Genomic DNA, 16,028 nt, shown 5'->3' with positions numbered 1-16,028 from the left:
GCAACACATAAAATGTTCCTGCACACTTAGCTTGCTACTTAGTGTGGCTCTACGCGTTACTGCAGGCTAGCAACTTTGAAACATGTATATAATCCATTTATTGTGCAATAAGCATCTGTTGTGGAAATATGTTTATCTTTGGGGAGCAAGGTTCATTACAATCTAAGATGGGTAATGACCATTATTGTAATTAAGGGTTATCAGAACACCGGCAAAGCGGAGTGATACATCTAGTTACGTTATATTCCATATCAGCATTCATGGCATGCTACTTGTCCCATAAAATGATTTAGTCAGAACTGCTGTAACAGTTGTATGAAGCGAATTCATCTTTTTCACAAGCCACATCGAAACACAGTGTGTTGTTTAAACGAGAGGACAGAGTCGTGCTTCAGTTGCAGTCAGTCATCGCAGACTAACGTGGCCCGAGCTCACGTTTTCCATTCAGGTGTGTAAATAGAAAGGGGACCGAAGCGGTGTTTGGGCTGGGAGCGTCAGTCTGGACCCTGGTGTTTATTTGCTAACAGGCTGCCTGTGTGTTGGTACGCAGGCCCTTTGTGTGGCTCCCAGAGTGGCAGGTGGACTGTGCCCAGGGTTTGAGGGCTACCGTTTTTGAAAGCAGTGACGTGAAACCAGAGATGTAACGTGACCTTGAGGCAATTAGGTCCACAATGAAGAGCGTTTTTTTGGTCCGCTTCTTTTGTTTGGCTAAATGCTGTTGGGTTCGGGGTGGGGGGTTAGAGGAACGTTTTGTGTGTGTGTGTGTGTGTGTGTGTGTATTGAATGAAAATCAATGGAATGATTGAGGAATGGAATCTGTTGGTGCTCGGAGTTTGTGCAGTTTATGCTGGCAAGGGGGAAGTAGAGAGGGTAACTTCCAACTGTGGTCAATTGGGCTTCTTTGAAGTAGTCTCACCTTTTTGGGCTGCTTTTGTGGCGTGAGGGGCGGTTGGAAGGTGGTGGTGGTGGGGGGCATGTGAGGGTAACACTGTCTGTTTGGGGGGAGTGCAGTCAACCCTTTCCCATGTTTGCAGACAGACAGAGAGGGGTGGCAGAGGCAAGAGAAGGAAGAGGAGAGAAGGAGGGAGGAGCATGCCTCTCCCTGCCCTCCTCCCTTCCGCTGCTGTATTCTCTCCTGAATGGAGTGTGTCCACCGGATCTGCCTGGGATGAAATGTCATATCTCAGACTGATCCTTATCTCTTAATCGCTTCCTTTGTCTCCCACGATTCCCCAGACCCTCCCTGACTTCCCTCTGTGGACCAGGCCCTTTGAAGTGTCAGGCACGGTTAGGGACGCTGGGGGTGGGGCTGTGTGTGTTTGAATGTGTGTGTGTCAGTCTGTATTTGTGTGTCTCTGTGTCTATTTATGCTGGTGTGTGTGTGTGTGTGTGTGTGAGTGTCGGGAGGGGGGGTAAGGTCTGGTTTTGCTCTGAACTCAAAGAGAGCTTGAGAGTGTATCTAGATTCATCTGTGCTGGGCTGGGAGGTTAGGGAGGGTGTTGCTATTTATGCTATACAGCCAGATATATAGATGTGTGTGTGTTTGGATGTGTGTGTATATGTGGGGGGGGGGGGGGGGTTCTTATCTACCAGTGGGTTGAACTCATCCCCCTCTTCTCCAGCCACTAGCAGATGTGTGCTCTGGTGTTGGGGGAAGCCAAATATGATACAAATGTCAGGAATCTTACACAGAGAGGAGGAAAAAAAAGATAGGAACAATAACAATAGTGAAACCAAGAAGAGGCTAGGAAGCTGATTGTGGAGCGCAGATGAGGCCTGTCTGGGAAGATGCAGCTGGGCCCAAGATGGGGGCCAGAGGAGAGGCCCCCACATCTGCACACAGGGATTCGCATGTGAACACAAAAGGTTTTGGGCAGAGCAGGGGAGAGAAGTGTAGAACCGAGGAAAATCGCAGAAAAAGTACAGTAGGTTGGATTGCAACAGAGTACAGTACAGCGTAGTACAAACATGATTATAGTGAAGGACAGTACAGCTGGTTAGAGTAGAGCGGGGTTGGAAAGGAGTGGAGGACAGCTGGGTACAAGGGCCAATCGCAGGGGAGTGCAGCAACGCAGGGTCGAGGCACGCGGGATGGGAGAGCGGGGAAGAGAAGGAGAGCCCTGACAGGAGCGAGAGAGGACGAGAGCGAGGAGAGCTGCGGAAGACAGGAGGAAGGAGTGCGGAGAGCAGAAGGGAGGGAAGGGAGGCAGGCCTTTTGGGGTTATATTTGGGTAGACCAAGGGATAGCTGCTTCAGGATCTCAGAAATGTGCTGCTGCTGCTGTCCCGACAACAGGGGGAACAGGTGGTGGTGGTGGTGTGTGTGTGCGTCTGTGCGTTACAGCAGTGTGTGTGTCGGATGCACGAGTGTATGTCCTATGTATCTGTCAGACAAGTGTGTGTAAGAAATCGAGAGACCAGAGAGAATTGAAGAAGAGAAAGGAGAGCAGAGGAAGATGATGTTAAGAGAGCGTACGTTAGTTAGAGACAGGGAAGTGGTGTCGGGCCTTTTCCCTTGAACCATCACAACATCTGGAGGGTGATCCAGTGACCACGACATGGACCCCACATCCTGGGTGTGCCCCCTCTGCTGGCGAGAGTCAACATGACACTCCGTGTCCATGTGTGTACAGTGTGTGTGTGTGCTTGTGTGTGTGTGTGTCTGAGAGAACAACACCAGCTGTTTCTGTGGGCTGGCCACCCAGCATCTGCCACGTACGGACTGACAGAGATAGGAGACCTGAATCAGAATTAGAAGCGTAGTCCTGGCCAAGAGTAACATGGTTCATTTGGTGGGGAGGGAGGGAGGGAGGGAGGGAGGGAGGGAGGGAGGGAGGGAGGGAGGGAGGGAGGGAGGGAGGGAGGGAGGGAGGGAGGGAGGGAGGGAGGGAGGGAGGGAGGGAGGGAGGGAGGGAGGGAGGGAGGGAGGGAGGGAGGGAGGGGGTTTGTGGGGTCTTCCTCTGGCCTAGCCACCTGGAGAGAGAAGGAGAGAGGAGGAAAGTGGAGAAAAGAATAACAGCATTAGTGTCAGGACAAGCACACCAAAAAAAGTGACCACAAGAACAGATTCGTCAATGTAAGATGTAATGTTCGTCATGCAGGCTATTACCAGCATCTAGTTTGTGGTTTTGAACAGTAATTCTAAACCCATGGATTTTTGGACTAAGGCTGCTACATCGTTGCGTCCACTAGTGTATCAACGTGTGTATTTGTACTTCTAAGACGGGGGCTTGGGGAGAAAATAAGACAGCTTTTTTCCCCCAGATTTAGGCCTAAGCTTGAATCAACTTTGACACTCCCTCCTCTGCGAGGGTTTGTCAGGAGTTAGCTTGTTGGTCTTGGCTCATGCCTGCACAACTGTATACGGTGCTTGGCTGGACCCTAGGACATGAGAGGGTGAGATCATGCAACATGTGGTCAGGGCACTTAAGGCTGTTGCTCTATACGTTAGGAACACTTTCAGTATGGTAGTGAAGAATGACTATGTGCATGCTAGGACGGACCCCTCCCTGGAAAAAGACAAAAGTACATGTTCTATAGTTCAATAGGGAAATTGGCGGACGAAAACATAGCTGACAATACATGGATATGTGTGCTTTATTTATTTGTATCATTAGACTTGGAGATTTATTTGGAAATTAAGAACAAATAAGGAAAACTGTTATCCACTGTTACACTATATAGGCATGTTGAAGATGATTGATATTATTTGTGCCTATTTCTGACATTGACTGTTTAGGTGGGAAGGGATTCTTACTTTATCCTGTGATAACTGTAATCATATGATATGCCATTGTTTTTGTTTTGTAATGGTGTTCTAAGTATGGTGAAAAAGGTAGTGACAGAGTGCTTCTTTTCCCTTCTCTCTCTCTCTCTCTCTCTCTCTCTCTCTCTCTCTCTCTCTCTCTCTCTCTCTCTCTCTCTGTCTCTCTCTCTCTCTCTCTCTCTCTCTCTCTCTCTCTCTCTCTCTCTCTCTCTCTCTCATTGTTTGGCTTCCCTGTGAGTGAACACTTCCTCCAGCAAAAAGTCGGAAGGGAAAAAACAGCCACAACACAAACTTTCAATGAAACCATCCAGTCATAAAACACGGAGGGAGAGGCAGGTCGAACAACAAACAAACCTGTTGCCCCGGTAACAGAAGGGCAACCGTGAATCCTGGGTTTGCACTGTGTGGGCATCAAGCTGGCACAGGTAGAGCACCAGCGACAGGGGCAACAATAAACACAAGCTAGTCTGGGTGGGTGGTAAACACAGGAAGACAAATAGATTGACACAGACCTACCAAAAACGCATTGAACCCTTTTGGGGTGACGTCGAGTGTTTTTGGGGGGTTGGGGTTGCGGGTTGGGAGGGCATTGGGATGAAGCAGATCAGAGTCTTAATGAAGACCAGGCTTTATCTCAGAGAAGAGGAGAGGATATCGGAGGAGAGGAGAGAAAGGGAGTGGTGAGGAGTGAAGGGGAGGACATATGAGAGGAGAGCTGTGGATAGTGGTGAGGGTGTGGTGTCAACATGTCACGTCTCCTGGGCTGCGGAGAGGAGAAGACGTTGACCCTGCGCACGTGGTCGACGCCAAGCCCTTTCTCAACGACCTGTTGGTGTGGTGTTGACTCCTGCAGCTGAAAACGTGTAGAGTAAGGGTGGACATCACCCTGGCCTGCAGTAGCACTGGAAGGATAGGAGGGGACATAAGGGACTTCCTAAATGGTCACCACGTGTGTGTGTGTGTGTGTGTGTACGTGTATGCATGTGTGTTTGTGAGGCTGGCGGCCACAGTCATGCCCGGAAAGCCTCGGAGCACAACCAGTCATTAGGAAGTCAAGCCGTCTGGAGCGCATTATGGGCCGGGTACTGTAACTCTTACAAGCACAGGCTGGTATCAATTCCACCCATGGAACGAGGGAGGGAGGGAAAGAGAGGGATTGAGGGATAAACGGAGAGGGGTGAGGCAAGGAATGAGAGAAAAGAGAGAAAGAGAAGGATAGAAAAGACTGTCAAGCTTGAGGGTGTTGAAATGTTAGCCTGAGCTAATCCAGAAGAAGAAAATAAAGTATGGAGAAAAGGATGGAGGGACTTTGGGAGAGGCAGGGAAAGAAAGATAGAGAGAGGAGAAAGAAAGCCTGTGTGTGAGAGAGAGAGAGAGAGAGAGAGAGAGAGAGAGAGAGAGAGAGAGAGAGAGAGAGAGAGAGAGAGAGAGAAACAGAAAGAGAGAGAAAGTGAGACGGTGAGATTGTGAATGTCCAGCTAAGACAGTGCTAACATGTTGGCCACAGCTGTAGTTTTGACTGTAACCCTCAACAGTTTGACAGTTTTTGGTGTTTCTCGTCAAACCACTGCTTACATTGGCTCTGTTTGAGTTTCATCAAATGGACATGATTCACTCCAGACCAGAGAGAGTGGAAAGAGGGAAAGAGCGAGAGAGAGAGATTGAGAGAGAGAGAGAGAGAGAGAGAGAGAGAGAGAGAGAGAGAGAGAGAGAGAGAGAGAGAGAGAAAAAGAGACAGAGAAAGAGAGAGAGAGAAAGGTGGATGGAGAGGGGGAGAGAAGACATGGCCTACATTCCAGATGTACACTTCTGTGGTGTAGATGAAAAAAAGAGCGAGCGGCCTGCACCCTTCACAGGAAAAAAGCGAGAGAGAGAGAGAGAGAGAGAGAGAGAGAGAGAGAGAGAGAGAGAGAGAGAGAGAAAGTAGATGGGAGGGAGTTGAGTGAGATGGATCAGCTGACGTAAACAATGGTGAGCGTGGTGTGCATCAGTAGGCCAAACACCACAGCTGAGGGGTCAAAGGTCACTACCGAGGCCTCCCACCAGGCAGCAGTCTTGACGGGTCACCACCCCACCCGGGGCTTTACTTAGTTTATCAGTGGTAACACAATGTGCATCCAAATGACGGATCGATTGAATAAGCTATGTGGCTTGGGTGAGATGTGTTTGTGGTATCCCTGTGTTAGTCTGTCTCCCCCGCTTTCTCTCTCTCTCTCTCTCTCTCTCTCTCTCTCTCTCTCTCTCTCTCTCTCTCTCTCTCTCTCTCTCTCTCACTCTGTTTCACTCTCTCATTCACATTCCTCTCATTCTAGTCCTAATCTAAGGCAGAGAGGCCAGCTCTCTCTCCTCCCTTTTGTACTGTCAGAGGCAGTCTGTGCCTTTACCTGAGCCTCACACATGGGCGGCTATGTGAGTGCGTGTATTGAAGCTAACGCGTCTCGTGGCATTTACGCTAAGTGTTGGTTCATCTATTATACTGAAGCCTACCTCCGTCTATAGTGTGCAAATCCACGACTGAATAGCAGGATGAAACAGACATGAGCCTGACGTTTGCCATTTCAGAGATGGTCTCTGAAATCATGATTTCACCCTGCTCTCTGTTTCATGATTTAAGACCAGAAGAGGAAAGGAATGGCCTGGCATTGTCTCTCTGGGCATGTTAGACCACAGTGTAGCACCACACACCTGTTTTGATTTATTTTGTTTGGAGAGTTGGCAGTGGAAGGACTCTGCACCCAGCTTCTATGAGGCACACACACACTTGCACATACAAAGAAAATACACACACGTACACACACACACACACACACACATGCACACACACATTGTGCTCCTTACAGCTTTTACAAATGAGCTGCTTGAAGAATCAATCGTCAAAGCGGCGGTGTTCCAGGCTCTGTGAGTCTGGGTTAATACCTTTCATTTCTGCTGCACTCCCCCCCCTTTACCCCCCCCCCCTCTCCCCACTGAGCACAGGTGCACTGGCACACAATAAGAGGGGGAGGTGGGAGGGAGGGACATAATGAGTGAGAGAGACAGAGAGCACGGGGGGTGAGAGAGGTATGGAGAAAGATACAGAAGGGAGAGAAAGACAGAGGGAGAGAGAAAGAGGGACAGAGAGAGTGAGAGTGAGAGAAAGAGAGAGAGAGAGAGAGAGAGAGAGAGAGAGAGAGAGAGAGAGAGAGAGAGAGAGAGAGAGAGAGAGAGAGAGAACAATAAGAGTCACAGAGAAATGGAATGGATGGAGAGAGGAAGGAGAGCCACATGAACACCTCCTCTCTTGGGGCACCGCTCCTTCAGGGGGAAGTGAACAGGGCCACGTCTTGTCTGCGCTCTCCGTACCACGCAGATCCCTCTGACCAGGGATGGAAACAACAACTCCCAGGATCCTCTTGAACCACAGACGCGGGACAGACCGTCCCAGACTCCGCCACGAGCCAAGGTTCTCCTCCCTCTCTCTGCCCGCCTGTCCATCTGTCTGCTGTGCAGAGAACACCAAAGCAAATAGAAAGGCCATATGCCAGGTGTCTGACCTTCGCTGTCTGTGGGACATATGATGGATTCGATTGGAAAAAGAGACAAAAACAAGGAGTGTGGGGGGGGGGGAGATTTGAGGAAATCCCAGGAGTAGGAGTCAGAATGTTCCCAGTCTTCGCACCTGTATGAACTAGCAGGAGATCACGGGTTCAGACTGAGGCGAAACAGCACCTCCCCTTCAGTCTATTTTGCGGTGTATGTTGGTATGTGCTATAGGTTTGTGTTCTTTTTTGAGGTGCATATCCTTGTGCGTGCTCGGTGTGAGGGGGATTTTCACTGTCTGCTGTGGCCCACACCCATCCTGGGAGCTGAAGTCTGTTTAGTGTTTCCAGCTCGCTGTGTTGCCACTGATGCTTGTGAAAAAGAAAAATGTTATGACTAAAATCAGACTACATTTCAGGTTTTTCCTTCCCTCTGAGGACCAGCTTGTGGCGGTTCAGTCGTCTCGGCTGTGGGTCAGATGTCGTCACGGTGACGCATGTAAACACGGGCCTAATTAGAAGGTTCGGCCCGAGCCAGGTTGGCAGGCATCGCCACGCGGTCCTTCCCTTTTCCTGTGTCACGGCATGACATCACAGTCTGGGTGCCAGCCCCCCCCCTCCCCCCCTCAACATCCCCACCCCTCCATTGCCATAGCGATGAGAAGTGATCCTGTGTAAGCTCCGCCAGTCATGCCCCCCCACCCACCCACTTCCCCCCCCCCCCCCCCAAAAAAAAAAAAAAAAACCACAATCAGGAAGTAGGCCATGTGTGCATGGGTCATGCCAGTATGAACCAGGAATGCTAATCACGGTGACTCTGGAGTGATGCACCGCACTGCAGTCTCCTCTGCAGCTGGGACAACAACATGATGGATGGAGAGGTCCGAAAGGAAAGGGAGTTGCCCATCCAGACCCCCTCTCCTCCCTTTCTCTCCATCTCCCTCTCTGCACGTCTCCGTCTCTCCCTCTCTCCCTATCCTCTTCTTTTTCCAATCTCTCCATCCTCCTCTCTCCTCCTCCCCCTCCTCCTCCCCCTCTCCATCCACACACCCAGACTCCCGTGGAGGGCGGGGGATCCGGGTGGAGACATTTGCGAGCTACGGGGTTCTGTGGCGGGCTAGGGAGCTGCTCGCCGGGGCCGCGGCCATAAAACAAAAGCACTTGTAACATGAAAGAATTCCTGCGATTTACAAGAGGAAGTGGAACATCTGAGAGACGATGTTGTTTGAATTCTCTGTACGCTCTTCTGGGCAAAGTGTCAAAGCCAGGGTGGCTGTCGGCTGCTTTTCCCCTCCCTGACATATCCCCCCCCCCCCCTTTTATCTTTCTCTTTCGTACCTTCTTTACCTCCAAAAAGCTCTTCCTGTTCCCCCATCTCACCCCCATGTCTGGGTGACCAGAGGGACCTCAGTAAAACATGTTCACCCCAGACGCAGGCACCCGCGGCAGGCAGCCCAGGGGCTGGCGAGGGCCCCGGCTAGGCTTTGAACCTGGAAGCTCCAGGGAACATTCCTGGCTTGAAAGGTTTATTTGGTTATCTTTCTCCCAGTGTCCTGATGTGAAATATACTGTTAAGTAAACTTAACTGATACAAACCAGTTGTAGACAGGCAATAGTAAACAGATTCAAAATGCTTGTGATTTGGCAGAGTCCCTGCCACTCTCAGTCATTGTAATATGCCTCAGTTTCCGCATGTGAATATACATGCATTTATACAAGAAAAAGATCATCTTGTTTTCATTGTTTTTCAATATTCATTGACAAGTCTGACATTTATGAGAGTGCACTGAGTCCAATACCTGAGCCATCTTATGTCACTATTATAACTCAGCCCTTACATTCACTCTGGATTTGTTTTAGCTTTCAGCCTTACAGATGGCTTTTGGAATAGAGGAAAACGGGTGGGCGATTGCTTTTCCCTTTTGCAGGGTCGTGTGTGTGTGTGCATGTGTGTCTTTTCAGAACTTAGTCTGCATTCATGTGGATAATTATAACTTTATGGAGTTTTTTTCCCTTCTCTCTCTGCCACCACATCTGCTAGGAGGCACAAGTGGAAGGGTGTAGGCCAGTGGTTCTGCTTTCTCTGTCTTTTCCCCCTTCTCTCTCTCTCTCTCTCTCTCTCTCTCTCTCTCTCTCTCTCTCTCCCTCCTTTTCTCTCTCTCTCTCTCCCTCCTTTTCTCTCTCTCTCTCTCTCTCTCTCTCTCTCTCTCTCTCTCTCTCTCTCTCTCTCTCTCTCATTCCCTCTCTCTCTCTCTCTTTCTTTCTCTCTCTCTCTCTCTCTCTCTCTCTCTCTCTCTCTCTCTCTCTCTCTCTCTCTCTCTCTCTCTCTCTCTCTCTCTCTCTCTCTCTCTCTCTCTCTCTCTCTCTCTCTCTCTCCATAGCTGGGACCACCAACGTCAGGGTCCAGGGTGGACCCAGGACCGGTGCTATCAGCTCAAGTATACTCAAACGGCCTGTAATGACTCCCACTTATAGCTAGTCCATAAACACTCTCAGATGCACACAGACAGCCCGGTCTGACCTAGGCCGGCCTGGTCTGGCAGTCTCTGCATCCCTCAGTCTTGTTCCTAGTTTGGGAGTTTCACTGTTTCCATTTCAGTTTGCTTTTGTTGTTGTTTGTTTGTTTTCTACTCAGTGCAGCTACTACAGAGAGGAAGCCTTGTCATCTTGGAAACTACTAGAATCTGTGGTACTTCACTAGATCTTCTTTCTCTATGACAGTGCTCCATCGTAAGACTCAGTGTTCTCATCTGAACTGGAAGGAGACCCTTGTGAGGTACAAGGAGCCGTTTCCATGGTGAATTCCCCCTCTGATTGGCCTCAGTCGCGGTGATGTCCAAAGATCCTTGTTCAGAGTCCCGCCCCTCGGAGGTATGATGTCACCCCGCATTGTGTAATGATGTTTTACATTATGTTAAATAGGCTTCATGTGTTTTACCCTGCATGGGCGGGGCTGACACAACTCTCAGATGACCTCATGCCCATCCGAGCATATTCAAACTGTGTGATCGCTTCAGAGCAGGTTTAGCCTGTAGAGTAGCCTGATTAAAAGTGTCACGTTGCTAATGTCCGATGTTGAGCTTGAACATTTTTCGAACAGTGCCAAACGCCTACAGATGTCCAGATGTGTTCCATATGATCTAGCATTTATACAAAAAACACTGGCTGCAAACCCAACGGGACGGAATACTCATTTTTGTATGTCGTTCAGCAAAATAGCAACAACGACAGTCCATGAAAGGAAACACTGTTTGTCACACGTGACACTGACTGTACTTCAGCCCTAGTGGCGGGGTAGTTCATCACCATTGTGACGGCGGAATGTCAGTTTAAACCAATCAGCCCCATCTTTATCTCAGCACCTGGAGTTTATCTCCTGAGCAGATACAGACACTGCAGTTCACACATCAGTCCTCGCAGGCCCTGCTAAACAGATGCTGATGCCTCTGCGGTCACAGATTACGACTGTCTATCTCTCCCCTGCTCTGACGGAGGCTCGGGGACGTGGACGAATGGGACATTTTTGCCAGCAGACCGTGGACCCCATTACGTGACAGCAGGCCAGGATGAAGCTAAAGCGAGAGAGAGGGGGATGGAAAGATGGAGAGATAGAAATGGTGCGTGTGTGTGTAAGAGAGAGAGAGAGAGAGAGAGAGAGAGAGAGAGGGGAAGAGTGTGCGTGTGTGAGAGACAAGAGAGCGAGATCATAGAATGTTAGATTGAGGTGTAAGCAACTCCTTTCTCATGGCAAGTGTTGACGTTTGCTTGGTTGTTTCGTGTCACGTCAGGTTGTGCTCGCACATCACAGAGACGGTCTGAGAAACTCCACAGCCTCTTCATAGTCACAGAAATGCGATGCACTGTATGTGTTAAAGAGGTGGTCTGTTTAGACACTCATAAACAGATAAATGGACAGCATATGTATAACTTCTAAACACGCATACACAGACGGACAAACCCGCTTTCACAAAGAGACACGTCAAGCGCACACGCGCGGATATCAGCCGGAAGAAATCAAACACAGTCCGAGAAAAACAACTTCTTTTCATCTTGGCTTGTTTTTGTTCCAATCCCATGTTTCATCCTTAAGAGAGACCGTGCATCTCGTCAGTAGATCCCCCCCCCCCCCCCCCCCGCCGCTCCGTCTAATCTTTCCGGACGTTGTCGCCCCTCTGCATCTGTACACAGGTGGGTTATCTCCTCCGCTCGCCATCCTGCCAGCGTGGGGATTCACAGCTCAGCGGACTCTATCTGGAACGAGACTAAGCGCTATCTTGCCATGGGGGCCGTGTGGGCGGGTGGAGATCAGACACCATGCGATGATGCCCCCTGTGTGCCAGCTCTCCGGGAGATGTTGCAAAACTGACTGTTGTCAGATGTGGAGATCTGGGAGGGATAACTGCTTAGACGTGGGCCAAGAATGGGCCATGATGTTTTTCGGGGTTTCCAGGGGTTTTCTCAGAGTTGGCACAGCCACACTGGAGAGCTAAGGGGACAAATCTGCGAGTGAACCGTCTTTGAGAGGAAGTCAGAGAACAGACAGGGCAATGAAAATGCGATGTACCGCAACAGAAAACTAAGAATTGTCAAATCTTCCACAGCTAGTCAATCCCATATCTAACCTTAGGGTCGACCTTTACTAGGAGCTTCTGCTTCCGAAAGAGAGAACCAAGGTGTGGTGTAGCCATGTCTTTATCCTCCAGGTCACACAGAGGTCTCCTGAGAGTGAGTCAATTAGGTTTGCTGACTCACTTTGTGAGTCAATTGAGTTGGTGAATCATTTAATGAGTCGAGTGTTCTTGTTTTTCCCGCAAACACAGAGAGTCCTTGCCATTGTTTCGAGTCCCCGCTGTGTTGACAGAATGCTGCTCCTAATTGAGGCTCCTTTGATGTTCACTGTTAATGGGCTGTGTGTGTGCAATGTCACTAAACAGGAGCCTCCGGCCAGATTTACTGCAGCTTGACCACTTCCTGTATCTTTCTCTCTGTTGTATCTGCCTATTTCCCTCTCTCTCTCTATCTCTCTCTCTGTCTCCCTCTCCCAACTCATATTTCTTTATTTCACTCTTCCCCTCGGTCTCTCGCCCTCTCTCTCAGCAGAACTGTGGAGGATAGCAGTGAGGACAACATGTTGTTTATGTGCCGTGACCAAACCTGTCTCAGACCACTCCCCCGGCGTGGTCTGAGACACACACCAGCTAGCAGCCCAGTCCCACAAGACCCTCCAGGCCTCAGTTCCACAGGCCGCCAGAGGAGCAGCGGAGTCAGGGAGGCCCGGCCGGGGGTCCACCCACCCACGGTGGTACCCTCCAAGGCCTCCTGTCGGCTCCCTTCTCCCCTGTCTATCTCGGGGGGTGTTGAGTGGAGAGATTTGGCTCCTTCATCACAGCCCTAGTGCCTGTGGACAGGAAGGACAAGGCCATCTGCTGAAGCAGTTAGCTCCCTGAGAGAGTCTGTATCTGTGTACGGGAATCTGTGTATGCAGTTTCAGTCTGGGTTTCAGCGCACCCAAATAATCTCCAGACGAACACGCACACTTTGCAGGCAGGCAAGCAGGCACGTACACACACACACACACACACAGCACTCACACACAGAGGGAGAGAAGGACTTCAAAGGAAACAGAAATTATAGCTTATGTACTAACTGGGGCCTGGCATACGTGTTCTCTCTCTGGCTCTCCTTCTTCTGAAAAAAAAAATACACCCTCAAATACAAAACAGACAGGAAAATATTGACTAGCAGAACACATGCTTAGCTTTTAGTCTCTTTCCTTTAAGCACATTTTGTTTATTTCTGGAAAGGCCTCACACAGTCACAGTTGTCTTCCTTTCGAATTTGAAGCATCTTTAAACAGTTAAGTAATACAACATTGTTCCATTTTCGAGAGCACGCACTAGCAAGTGCACACACAAACACACACCGCCAGACACAAACACACGCATGCATGCACACACACACACAGACACACACACGTAGATTCATCTTGTGTCAGGATTAAAGTGGAAAACACCCACGCGCCCCAATAAAGCATACTCCCTCAGAACTATTGTGATTTGGTGATACGTTTTTATGTCCTATGGCCTCTATCTCAGATGAGCAGGGGTCCACGCATCGTTCCTATATGGAGGAGATTAGATAACAGCCAGTGAGGACTGTGAAGGTCTTGGAGGAGGGTTTAGCTCTGAACATCTCAGGGCCTCTCTTATCTCTGGCTATTAAGGCCGATAGCAGCACGGCTGAGCGCTCTGACGGTCTCGGGCTCAGATACGAGGCGAATATGGGCATCATATTTCCAAGGCATCGTCACAATATATTTCTCTCTGAAGGGAAAGTCAAACAAAGGCCCATTCCTGGGATTCCAGGGCTCTGAGCGGTATCTTCTGTTTTGACCAGAAGAAATAGTCCCTGGAGCACAGGAGGAGGCAGGCAGTGTTCAACCTGCAAAAAAATCCTCTGATGGAATCTGATTGCGATAGGTTCTTAGATAGCACTCTGGTTTATTGTTGTCCAGATGGAATGCAGACCAGAGTGTCCAGTGAGAGGGAGTGTTGTTCCAGTCTGATACATTCATACTAGACGGCTTTCGGAAATCAGCACTTAGGGAGCAGAACAGGACACAAAAGAAGAGAGGGAATGGTATGTTTTTGAGAGCACTGGGTTTAAAGTACATCTGCTTTCTTTGTTTAGAGAGGGTGAACTCGCTCTCTCTCTCCTTCTCTCAGTCGCACACACACACACACCCGCTCTCCAAAGGCATAAATCACAGAGAGCAATGATACAGTAAATAAATCCCAGGGACAAAGGAGAACCTTGCCACACCTGATGTCTGTCTGTCTGTGTGTGTGTCTGTCTATTTGTCTGCCTATCTCTGACCAATTTTGTCAGTTTTCTGTAGGATGTGTGCAGAATACATACAGTACATACAATGTTTGTGAGGGTTTTCCCTCTTCCTCTTCCTAACACACACACACGCACACACACACACACAGCCGGCCAGGAAAGGCCCACCCTGCAGCCTGATCTTGTTAGCAGTGTGGCTGAGAAGCACAGCCACACCTCCGCAGAAATGAAAGGGAAGATGGGAACGAGCGAGTTGATCCACTGTCGACCCCACTCCTCTCACGTTATCCTGAGATGTAGAGGCGGAGAGGAGGAGGAGGGGGGGGGGGGGACTGGTCTGCTGCTTGTAGCCTGACGACATGGGGGGGGGGGGGGAGAGGACTGGCCAACAGAGAATCATCCCAAATGTACATTTCCCTTTCCCAACCCACACCCACGCCACCATATACCATCCCAAACCAATGCATTCATGTTCTTATTAACTCATAACACAACACCTGTACTGTCCATCACAGACATACACATAGGAACACCACAGTCTGTACACATGTCAAACTGTTTTGGTGCAATCCCAGCATGCACTACGGTACAGCAGGCTTACTTGGGGGTGAGGCAACAGACCGGGGTCAGGATTTCTCGTTGTCACTGCTGGAGCCTATAGGGGCCATGCGGGGAGACAGAGGAAGGGGGAGTGTTTGCTTCATAAACTACCTCTTCAACAGGACTGTGGCCCGGAACGGTGTGCTCCAACCTCTGTCCTGATAGCTCTCTCTCTCTCCCTCTCTCTGTCTTTCTGTCTGTTTCTGTCTCTCTGTCAATCTCCTCCTTCCATCCATTCATCTGTACTATACTGAGCACTGGGATCAAGCATACTTCCAACAAATCCACCCAAAATGTGCCCCCTGCCACACACTTGCACACTTACATACACAAAAATAAGCTGATATACACACAAACACAGCCAGGACACAGACATACACACACACACACACACAAGACACGCACACACATGCACACAGACATGTGGACAACAGTTTGGGTTCCAGCCATGTTACCGGAGCAGAGAGAAGCTGAACTGAGCAGCATATTGTCTGGGAGGTGGGTAGAGAGACAGAGACAGAGGTAGGGAGGAGAGGGAGCTGGGGGGGAGTGAGCTCACAGCTGGGAGAGTGCTGTGCAAACCCCTGCCAAAGCTCTAGCACATGACTCTCTCCACTTGTCAAAATCACCGTGTGTGCAATAATGTGATTACAGTCTGGTTACTATTATGATTTAAAACAACAGCTTGTGTGGAAGAAACACACTACCCTGTGTGTGTGATTGTGGACTTGGGGGGCAGCAGAGGGGTAAGGGTGTGTGTGTGTGTGTTTGAGGGGGGGTAAACAGTAGTGGGGTGCCTTGGATTGTTGCTCCCACCCCCACCCCCAAATAAACCCTTCCCTCCGCATGTCTCTCTCCCCTCGATGCCCTGTGTAGGGAGGCAGGGTGTGGGTTTCTGGGTCTTGTCATGGATTTACAGATTGGAGGAACGCTTTATGTCATTCTCTCCTACTCTGTAGCCCCTACACCCGCCCCCACTGCCCCCCACCCCCATTTTCAGCCTCTCAGTCCCCTTCCCCCCTCCCCGAGCCCCCCTCATTCCAGGTTACACAATCACTGCACACAAGGGGTTGTCATCACAGGTGCAGCCGAGATTCGCCAGGATAAAGGAACGCTTCCAGTTCAAGATGTTTTTCCCCCTGTTTTTTTTTTTTTCTTCCTTTTTTTTTTCTTCTCTTCTCCATCCATCCATCCCTCCATCCATCTCTCACTCCCTCCTTTGCTCTCTGAGCTGTTTCCAGGCAGGGTTGTGCTAAAGGGGAACAGCAGGTCCACATCAGCCGCACACGGCCCCCGGGCCCC

Source organism: Hypomesus nipponensis, chromosome 3, assembly GCF_054491055.1.
Source record: "Hypomesus nipponensis isolate SF chromosome 3, ASM5449105v1, whole genome shotgun sequence".
In the NCBI taxonomy this organism is placed as follows: domain Eukaryota; kingdom Metazoa; phylum Chordata; class Actinopteri; order Osmeriformes; family Osmeridae; genus Hypomesus; species Hypomesus nipponensis.
Note: the sequence above shows the minus strand (reverse complement) of the source record.